The sequence below is a fragment of the Lycorma delicatula genome, chromosome 4 (genome assembly GCF_047948215.1).
Source record: "Lycorma delicatula isolate Av1 chromosome 4, ASM4794821v1, whole genome shotgun sequence".
In the NCBI taxonomy this organism is placed as follows: domain Eukaryota; kingdom Metazoa; phylum Arthropoda; class Insecta; order Hemiptera; family Fulgoridae; genus Lycorma; species Lycorma delicatula.
This window is the reverse complement of record NC_134458.1, coordinates 122,907,455-122,919,646: the sequence shown is the minus strand read 5'-3', so window position 1 is coordinate 122,919,646 and position 12,192 is coordinate 122,907,455.

Sequence of the window (12,192 nt, the reverse complement as noted above, 5' to 3'; positions counted from 1 at the left end):
ATTTCAAACACCGTATTATTTAATGTAATTTAATTGTATCATTAAGGTATTTTTACTAATTAAACAAAACCAAATGAAATTTGTAATTAAAATAAATGGTATGGGTAATTTCATATAAATCAGCTTAGAATAACATGTACAACGTTTCAGAAAGAAATAGAAATACTTTCAGGATATTTTTACCGATGAAAATGAAAATAAAAACACACAAGTCAGAAAGGCTTTGTTTTCAAAATACAGCGAGCGAAAAATTTCATCCTAATTTCTGCACCAACGGTTAAAATGAGGCTATAAACTACCGAAATTCTGTGGATCCAAGTAGTTTAGTGGCTTCTTTTTTTTTCAGAAATTAATGGTTTCAGAACTGTACCTCTAGTTTCCGAAGAAATTATTGTAAAGTCCAAAACGTTTTCGAGATTCTGAGTCAAACTTACTGTGATAAATTATCAATAAATAAATGAACAAACACAGTTTTCGACAAAAGTCTTAGAAAATTTAATTACATGTAGAATATTACTGTGAAAATAAGATAACTAATTACAGGCATGTCTTATAAGGACAATTCTTCGAATTTCTTCTTTGATAGTACAGAACGAACTGTTTGTTAAACGTTTCCAGAGGTTATCGGTTTCTAAGCTCTGGGTGATTTCTAAGAGATCATCAGCTGAAAGATCAAAAGAGAGAGATCGTAGATTACCAAAACCTATAAGATGTAAGATTTATCAAGCTTCAAATAAAGGATTGAAATGTGATTTTCCAAGATAATTTTAAAAAATCAGATAGTTAGATAAAGTTCCATATGAAGATATTTTACTATGAAGAGAAAAAGAAAATTCTAGAGAGAAATTTTATAAAATGAAGATTTTATAGAACATTGAATGATAGTTTTTTTGGTATATGCCATCGAATCTTCTTACTACTCCTGAGTGGAGTTAAATCTTGATTGAGGATCATAAAGTACAAATGTTACAGAACTTTAGTCATAGTTACTTTCAGAATATCTTGTTTTGGGAAAAGAAACTTTGTCTCATTCCGAGTTAGATCCCTTTAATCCGCAAATCTTAACATTCATAAACCGAGAGTGTTTGGTTGAATTAATATTCCTTGTAATAATAAACCAAACATGGTGTTGTTAAAATACACATGAACAATAAAAGCTAAATATTTATGTGTATATGTACAACAATCCAATATCTCCAGTCTGTTCTACACTTGGCAAAAGCTAAGTTATGCTCTACGTAAAATGAGAGGAGATAAAAAAATAATCTCGTTAGAAAAAAAAAAGAAAAGAAAATAGAATGGCGCAGCAAGCATTAGCTAAGCTTTTTCTGTGAAACAAAAACATTTAAATATGCTATCCCCTCACTATTTTTTACTTTCCCGGTGAACATAGCTGGAATAGCTATATTAAAGTGTATACTACGGTGATGATGTAAAAAAATGGGGTATCGGGTTTATTTTTCAAATCATTACGTTTAAGGATCTGACTTCGTGCAGACCAAAATCTACGTGTACACGTATGTGTGTCGTACTGTTTTTGGCCTTCTCAGAATGACCGAACCGAATTTCTTCAAATTTGGCTAAATATTTAAATATATATGGGGCACTGACCATATTAATTTTTTTTCTAAATTCGTCAAGGGGTGGGTGGATATCGCGAAAAACCAATTTCGATTATTTTTAGAGAAGAAGAATTTATTAAAGGAAATTTGTTACTTTCAATGCACATATAAATAATCTAATATTATTTTTCAAAAAATCAACCCCAACTCGTAAAATTGAATTATATGCTTTTTGTTCTTTACCTGTATTTCCCTTCAGTTTAAATAGGGCGTTTCATACTATTCTTAGAGTTACAAAAATTCAGTACAAAAAAAGTATTTTACTTACCTAAATAAAAGTTGTACGAGGTGATGCAGGGACTCAAATAATTTTTGTTAAAATCTATAAATGTTCAATATGTGCTCCTTTGGTGACACGGCACACAACACGAAAGTCTAGCTCTTGCCAAACTCGTTCTAACATGTCATTTTCGATAGAGTTGATTGCATTGATTATGCGATCCTTTAGCTAAGCGATATCCTGCGGGATTGGTGGAATAAATACCTTATCTTTCACGTAACCCCAGAGAAAGAAATCACATGGCGTGAGGTCTGGTGATCTTGGTGGCCACAGCATTAATGTGTTGGTCTTCTTCAGACGCAAGTCCTATCCAGCGCCGAGGTAACGTTGTGTTAAAGTAATGTCGAACCTCCCGAATTTTCGAAAGTCCGAAGAACATTATGAAACGCCCTTTATCAATAAGTTTTCGAAAGTTTTTACTTTATATGTATAAAACTGGAAGAAATTTCTAACATTTAAAAAAAATTATATACCGCGGAAATAAATTTCAGAAAAGCTTTTCTTTTTCTTATTTTAAACTTTATTGAAGAGGGTATTAGATTTAGAGTAAACTTTACTTAAGTAAATTTGTTAAGCTTAACCTATATATCGATGAATATTTTTAGAATACCTTTTCTTAAAATTTATTCCCCACCTCTAAAAAATACGTATTCTATTTTTTTTTTTTTGCTTGAACTCTTTACATTTTATTATTAACAATTTTTTTGTAACCTATATATTAATCTGGATCCAAAATGAGAAGCAATGTTTTTTTTTATTTCATAAATGGTATACTTTATTTTTTCAACTTTTTTAAACAATTCTGTTTTAAATTATTATTTTTTGTTTTTAACTTCATAAGTAACGTTTGAAGAGTAAAACCCAGACTGACGGAAAGGGGATATTACTTGCTTTACCACACTAACCATAAGCAGATTCTATTGGGGAGTCGCTAATTAAGGAAAAATACTCGCAGCTGAGCATAAAGAACGGGTACTTTATCGTGCTATTAAAATACAGCCCAGAATATTTTTGATTCATTGTCTTGATTTTACTTTATTTGGCTAACGTAGACCGTTTCTTAAAAGTATTATGAATATAATAAATTAATTCTGTTAAACCAATTATTATTCTATTTATTAAATTATTTTTTTAAGAAATTTTGATTAATTATTATAGCTATTAAGAAAGAATGTAATTGAAAATAATCATCATAAAACGAACAAGTGAGGAAGTGAGATGTAGTAAATAATTTAAGATTAAAAATGAGCACAGAACTGAAAGGAATGAAGGATTACGTCAAGATGACAGAGTATGACTAATGACAAAAAAATACAAATATATGTTATAAATAATATCTTTTTCAACCACAACACTCAATATATTTTCCCAGGTTTTAACAAACAAAAATAAATCTCGTAAAAGAAAAGAAATAAAGAATTACTTTAAAAAATATTTCTTTTCTATAAAACATTCATTAATTATACATATATGCTAGAATTTCCCGACTCGTCTTCATCCGCGCTATATGAGTATAGAGCATAAAAGACTGGAAATGATTTTTTAGTAATTATATGTGGGATGTTGCTCTCAAGAGTTGTCGCTATTCATAACTTCCCTTTTCTTATCTCTTTTGTTCTAAACGATATTATTTCAAATAAGATGTAGAAATAGAATTATCTAAAAAATGTTTAGTTAAAAGATCAGTTTTAGTTCCCAAAATCAAATTTTTCATTTTTCCAATATTTCAATCATGTTACCTATTTGAATATCTTTCAAATTCAGATAATCAATTTCTGGGTTAAAATCAAAGCAGGTTTTTCAAATTTTGAACCGAGCGTACACTCTTCAAGTCTGTGAGAACGCAATGGCGTTGACAATATTGCTTACAATCATAAATTTTAATAGCCCTAGAAGTTTTCCTTCCTACCTGTGACTTATTCGACCTAGTGGTAATGAAAATATTAATACCAAATCAAAAGTCGAATTTATGCCAATTATATTTATGGCTTGATGGAACCTCTTAGTTCAGAGGATATAAAAATCTACAGTGCTACTTTGATCGCATGAGAATGAGTTCTTGCGGGTCGTCGCCAGATAAGATAATGACATCAGCAAAACACGTAATAACGTTTTGAAGAAATTGATATTGATATCGAAATTCAAAATTTCTCAATCCACCAAAACTTTGACTAAATAAATATATAGTCGTCATTCCCTTTTATTTTGTTATCAATCTACAGTATCGTTTATAGTGAGTGACATCAGATATAATGACATTAAGGATATAGTGACCAAAACCTTGTCTCTTGGTAGGTTTGGTATGCTGTGTCGCCGAATGGCTTCGACGGCACGTGGCACTTACTAACCTTATGGTGGCCCTGAAAAGGTCCGTCTTTGTCGTCGATTGGCTTTGACAGCTCGTTGTAATTGCTAACCTTTGGGTAGTCCTGAGAAGGGCTGTTGTCGAATGGCTTCGTCGGTTCGTAATACACAAACTTGTGGTGGCCCTGAAAAGGCCATTTTTTGCGTTAGCTCTGTGAAGAGCTGTTGGGTCCGGATGCTGGTCTCCAACGAAGTCGGGGAGTTGTGGCTCTCTATTGAAGTCCGACCGGACTTTCCCTCAGCGACAGTTAGGTCCCCACTACAGCGTGGCAGTGGTGGCTCTCAGAGCCCGCAGTGTCGGGTCGGCGTCGGTCGTCCTTCGCCGGCGCGGCTGAGACGGTACTCCCCGAGCGATCCCACGCTGGGCCGGCCTGCTGCTAAGTCCTCCGGCCAGGGCGATTGAAGCCCGGTGAGTTGGAGCTGGAGGGGGAAGGTAGCGTCCGCGTCCAGTGGCTCTCTCGGCGGATCGGCCAGGCCTGCTGCTCCAGCGGAGATGTTGGCATCCGCCGGGAGGTCCCACGTTTAGCCGGCGAGGGAACTTCTTCTCTCTTCTTCCATCTTCTTCTTCTTGGTCTTCTCCAGGTGGTGGTCGACGATAAAATGAATTTTCACTCTTGTGCACGCTCTTTTATTGGAACCTGAGAGTGGTGGGACTGCAGCGCCGCTATGGTGGGAGAACTGCGCGGCGGTAGTGACGCTTATATTTGTATCAGCGCGTCCGTATACTGTGCGCCAGTTCGCATTTGAGTTGGTATACCGTGTTCGGCCGCCGATATTAAATTAGGCATATATGTGGTAACAGCTGTTAATACAGTAAGATTATCGTTTACAGTGACATCGGATATAATAACCAAAAACTTGTCTCTTGGTTGGTTTGGTATGTTGTTAATAAATAAATACAGTATGTATGTTGTTTATAATTACATCGGTTGAGTGACATATCGGTTATTATGACTTATTTTCTCTACTGAAATGCAACATTTTATCGCTTATAATGACGGACGGAATTGACTAGCAACTAAAGTAGTATATCTACTTGAGAAATTGATTAGCATATCTACATTGTAGCTACAGAAATATTTTGACGGTTAAAATGAGTCCCCTGTTCCTTTTTACCTGCATATGCACTATAGTTCTTATTTTTTTATCTTCTTCCTGTATCTTCTTCCTGATTATTGTACGATGAAGACAATGATGAAAGACAACGATGAAGACATCAACCTGCCAAATGTTCCAGACGTTTTAGCGGCAATGAAAATCGTTTGCCGGTTTCGCAGTTTTATATAAATAGCTAATAAAGAAACAAAAAGATTTGTTCTGATTTAGAAACGAACCTTCAAAAATTGTATTACAACTCAAAATGTTAGAAACAATGCAAAATAACCGACTTTTTGCAGAAAAAGTAATTTCTACAATTTTTCTCTATCTTCTTTTACTCTACCGTATTTTTATTTATTATTGCATATTTTTGTTTTTTTTTTATATTATTTTATTACGGATATAAATTATTATTTTTAATGATTATTATTATTACTGTATTACAATACCCGTGTAGATGGCATATTAAAGTACTGTCGTACCACTAAACATCGGGTATTGTGACTATCGGTTATAATGACTTAAAATCGTCGGTTCCTCGGAGGTATAAACGATATTTACTGTAATAAGTCCTATGTTATATTAAAACTTTCTTTATTTATGATTAAATGTATTAGTGAGATTTGAATGTTTGATTATGGTAGTAAACATTCCAGTGATCGTATGAAAGCTGCAATCAAAATTTCGTAATGACTGGTTCAGCAGTTTTCGCGGTTGTCGGTAACAAATGAAAAATACGTTGTCTATGTAGTAGTGATATATTTATATACCAATTAATGGTAATATATACAATTATTTCTTCTGACAACCATATTCCATTTTCCCAGTAAACATGAAATAAAGGCAATATCCTTTTTCTAAGAAGTATAAATATTATAAACTCCAAAATATTGGTATAACAAGACAAAACTTAGAACTGAAAAGTATTTTGTTATGATAATTTAGATAAATAAAATTAAATAAATTTACCACCCAAATTTAAATTCTAAGTTTTGAAATATTTTATATCGACAGCTAATCATATAAGACAAACTATGAATACCTAGAATTACAGTGTTATTATAATTACAGATAATGTATAAGTTAGGCAGAAGTGAAAATATGAATTTTACATAAACTATACAGATTATTTAGTTAAAAGTTATTTAGTAAAAAGTTATAGTTTAAAAGTTATAGTTTAGTAAAAAGTTTAGTTTAAAAGTTATTTAGTAAACGGTTGTTCACAAAATATATAATAAAAAAAATGAAATACTGGAAAGTTATTTTTCAACTAAGTTAGTTTCAAATGCATAGGAATATAATAAAAACTCATAACAATCTCTTCAATGTAAATTAAACTATTGGCTAAATACAACAAATAATATTAGGTTTGCTGCATTTACTACACTTTGTAACAAGTTAATTCTGAAGTTTATACAATAAAATAGAAATAAAACGATACGAACAGTTCAACTAGAACTTTTTAAATTATTACGCTGAATTGATTGTCTTTAAAGTCAACATTTCTGATCTTTATTTGATGATTTATTGTCCTTTAAAGCGTTAAATAAACTGGATTACTTACACTTCGATGCTTTTAAACGAATTTAATTAAAATTATCTAAATAAATAAAATTAAATAAATGAGATTTAAAGCAAATTAGGATTAATTCACTTTTAGGATTAATTTAGTGATACATTTTTTCACGCCCACTGCATCAATGTTATACCTTGACGATTTCTAATAAGACAGACTAAAAGATTTTCGTAGCCATACAAAGTAACACTGGTACATACACGTTAATTTCTTTTTTTTAATTTTATCAAAGGATGCGGTTTTTGTATTTACATCCAACCAATCATATCGAATGTCTATGATGATAAAAGTAAGATAACTTTTACTGTGTTGTATTGATTATGTACATACGAAACTTTTATATACGAGTATATTCAAACATAAAAAAATTGATTATATACAGAGTGATTCACGAAGAATGTAAGAACGTAACAAACTTCCAGGGCATGTTCTACTTGTCAAAATAAAAAGAAAATATTCCATATAAACATTGGTTCGGAAACCCTTCGTTAACGAAGTTTAGCGAGGATAGGCTGGAGAAAGATTTCGCCCTTAATTTCTGCGCCTTCGGTAAAATTAAGCCAGGTTGTAATTCTTGGGACTCAAATTAAGGAGTAAATTTAGTGTTTTTATAAGAAATCTGACTAGAAAAATAGAAAAAAATAAATCCTAGAACTGTATTTTTAGTAGTTTTTGAAAAGTTTGGAAAATACGAAAGATTGATGTCGAAACAGACTATTTTCAAGTTTTAACTTACTATACTACTGCATTATCTTGTTCCGTTTACTACCTAGTTAAAATTTGCCACATTTTGATAATTTGGTTTTTAGAAAATATAGAGATTCTTACGATTGTACTCGTATTTAGTTTATGTGAATTTTATTTTTACTGTTTTATCGATAATCAAATTCTGTACAAGATTGGTTAAAACTTTTATGTGTTTATTACCCTTATAACAAAGTTATTTTACGCCAAACATAAAATCATGTGTTTTTTGACCCCAACCTTTTGTCATTTACCCCAGATTTGAAAAAAAAAAACTACTAAAAATACAGTTCTGGAATTTTTTTAATTTATCAGATCATATTTCATACAAAACCACTAAATTTACACCTCAATTTATGTCGCAAGAATTACAGTCTGGCTTAATTTTAACGAAGACGCAGAGATCAGAGCGAAATATTTTACCAGCCGATACTTAATAACAAAGCGTTTCCGAACCTATGTTTATAAGAACCTTTTTCTTTGTTTTCACCAGTAGAACATGTCCTGATAACTTATTACATTTTTTGTTAATCACTCTATATGTAAAGTAGATTATTACGAAATTAATATTTTTATTAATCAGCGAATAATTTTTGATTTAAAGATTGTCTTATAAATGAAATTTATTTATTCAAAACTATTTTTAAATAATGAATTTTCGATTCTTAATATTTAAAACGTAATACAATGAAATTTAATAATACTAATAAACGAATCTCTTATTGAATTTTTCATTTAATTCATTTTTATTAATTACTTTTTTTTGTTCACCACAGAAACTTACAAAAAAATCTTGTAATAGGAATATGAAAATAAAAATGTGTAGCATATGAAAGTGCCATAAGTGACCGGGATTCGAACCCGAGACCACTCCGCCACGGAGATCGGATATTGTTCATAGATATTTACCAATACTGAAATGATTCTTGTTTTGTTAAAAATTAAAATAAAATACTTTCCCTCCAAGCTTCAGTCCGTTTTGTTTTTAATAAAAGTAACATTTCTTAACCTTTTCTTTATGTTCAGTTGACGTTATTTATTTAGATTTTACCAGAACTAAATTGTTTACAAATTCTGTTTCGTTCACTGAAAACATTTTAGAAGTTGTAGTACGTAAAACCTAAAAAAATGTGTTTTGCAACGCCAATATTTCTTGGTTTTACAAATATTTTCTCTAAATTCTTATAGTTGTGAAACCTTTTTTACTCAATTTTTTAAATCAAGAACCATCAAATTTACACCTTAATTTAAGTTCCAGAATTTTAGTATGGCTTCATTTTATCCCGGGTTAGAAATCAAGGCGTCATTTTTTCCAAGCTATAACTACGTAGAAATTATATGAACTTTTTTCTTTATTTTCACTTGATAGAACATATGCTGAAATTTTTGGCGTGTTTTTTTGTTTATATACACACTAAGAAACGATTTTTTTTGAAATTCAGAGTTTAAAGGATTAAAATGGAGTACAATGAAATTTACTATATTTTGAATTTCTCGGTAATAAATGCAGATATTAACTTGACTTCTGGTGTATGTAATCTTCATGAGAATATTTAAAAACCAATTTTTAGAATTTTTGAAATTTCAATTATAAAAGATTAAAACGGGGTAATATTAAATTTTACTATATTTGAATTATTTTACAATTTTTTTCCAATTTCTCGGTAACAAATAATGATATCAACTTCGTTTTTGGTATGTGTAATCTTTGTGTAAATGTAAAAACTGATTTCTAAGTATTTTAAATTCAACGTTTTAAGAGTTAAAATGGGGTAACGTTAAATTTTACCATTTTTTAATTTTATTTACCATTATTGAAAGCGGTGAGAAAGGTAAAAAAAATTTCGAACGATGGTTGCAAATATTCCCCATTTCAGACTATACTAAAAGAGATCTCAGTAGATTTGGGCTTGTAAATACTCTTCAAATAAATACAGGGTCATTCACGGAAACCGGATGCTTTTAAAATAATCATAAAAAATTGAATATTTACTTTAAAAACGTTTTATTGGTACTGAAACACTTGTTAAATCAAAGCATTTGTTACTTACTGGTGAACGAAAAATTATGTCCGGCAAGTGATGTCCATTTTGGGCAATAAATTGTTGTAGCCTTTCACGGTAACTGGCCTCAATTCTTTGCAGCATGTCTACATCAATCTGGGTGACGTGATGACGAATTGCGATCCATAGGTCCTCCAATGTTCACGGTTTATTGCCGTACACACGCGATTTCAGAAACCCCCACAGAAAAAAATCACAACTACTCAAGTCGGGGGACCGAGAGGGCCAAGGTAGAAACAAGATACGGAGAACAGCCACCGTTGCCCTCGCTGTGTTCACTGTAGCTCCATCCTGCTGGAATAACACATTTTGAAAATCGATTCCCCGGTTTCGTAACTCAGAGATGAAAAACGTATTCAACATCGCAATGTAACGATCAGCTGTTACAGTTATGACAGCGTCATTTTCTTCAAAAAAATATGGTCCAATAACACCGACCTTTCCTATTGCACACCAGACAGTCACCTTTGGGCTATGAAGTGGTCTCTCGTGAAGTCGATGTGGGTTTCTTTCTGCCCAATACCGGCAATTCTGTTTGTTGACGAAGCCATTCGGATGAAAATGGGCTTCGTCACTCATTAACGATAACAAATTTTCATTTTCTTCAAAAACGGTAAGCATTTGTCGACAAAATTGTAATCGCTGCGTGAAATCTTGCTCGTTTAACTGCTGCACGACGACTATCTTGTAAGGATGGAAATGCAGGTCTGTATGCAGAATTCGTGTTACCGTACTTGTGCTCATTTGAAGCGCTGCTGAATGCCTCTGAATAGAGCGGCGTAGGCTTCTGACAATGGCTTCCCTTACTCGTTCGATGTTCTCCGGTGTGCTAGCAGTTCGTCGGGGACTCGGTGGTTTTTTTCTTCAATATTGAACCGCTTGTTCGAAGTTTGTTTACCCATCGCAATATTGTGTTACGAGAAGGGACACTTGCATTACGATGGATATTAAACTGACGGCGGAAATCTCGCTGAACAGCAGTTACGGATTCGTAATTTCGCACAAAACTGTCATACGGGTACAGGCGTTGGTCTAGCGTCCACGCCTCCATCTCAACGACTAAAATGTAAATGCTATGAACAAAGGAAACGTCAGACACCAGCCACGTGCCCCTCCCACCACGAACGCCCGAGTACAACCCACTTCAAAAACATCCGGTTCCCGTGAATGACCCTGTATTTAAAAACCATTTTCAGTTTTTTGAATTTTAATATTTTAAAGGGTACAAAAACGTAAATTGTTTTTAAGTTTTTCCCGTTTTACGCTACCGCTATTTAATCTATTTTTATGAGATTTTATAACATTGTGATAGTAATTTATGTTTTTAATTCTGATTATGTGTTTCCCGAACGAAGCGGCGACGGGAAATTTAAAAAGCAATTAGTGGGTCCTGTACTTATAAACTGTTTTTCTGAAGAAATTACAATACATTGATAGTTTTTTATAAACGGAACAGGCTTTTTATTTATTATTATTATTATTATTCTCAGAAGCATTAGTTTAATGAACACAGTTGGGTCTAGGGAGCGGGTTTCCCTGACAGGCTAAACATTCCCTGACCGCGATGGAAAACGGAAGTAACCATATAGTGCGGGCGAAGCCACGATAGGGATGCTAGTTAATGAATAAATAAATCATTAAGAATGAATTTTCAAATTAAAAATAGAAATGTCTATAATGAAAAGTATTTGAACAAACGCTATTGCTATTTTACATGTTTCACAATAAATATATATTTTCTTTGTATTATACGTGTTAATAACAACAAATGTTCAAAGTAATGCGTAAAGTTTCGTTTTTATATATTAACATAACATTATATGGATGTACATAAGATTACATCATACTGAATGTACTGTCCTACACGGATTGTAGGTTCGGAGAAGCACACGGGTGTTAATAATAAGCACACATGCTCAGACCAGCGTTCTTAGTACTTCAGATTGCTTTTACTTTCTTTGCAAGTTTTCTATTGACTAAATATAAGTAAATTAATGCTAAGCAGGAACTTTGAGCAAGAAAACATAATAAAATTTTATTCTTTCTTTTGAAATGTAAGTAAAACGAATATTATCCCCCAAAAAAAAAAAACAATTCACTTCTTGAAATAAAATACTTCCAACATAATTCATTCGAATAAACAAACACATTTATAGTTTTTCCTGTTTTTTTTTAAACATAAGAAAATCCCTTGTAAGTTTTCATATGTTTATCTTGAAAGATTTTACTTTTTCTTCAATTTAACTTCATAGACAAAGTGGAATGGATTTCATTTACCGAGAGAAAAATATCTAGATTCTATTTTACTCTTGACAGAAATTTTATTTCCCTTTTTATTATTTTATTTTCAGGGCCTATTTTATTTTTTTTACGCGTTTAGAAAAAATATAAGGATTTTATTAAGCTAAATAAAGTATTCGAACTTCTTATTCAACTGAATTTAAG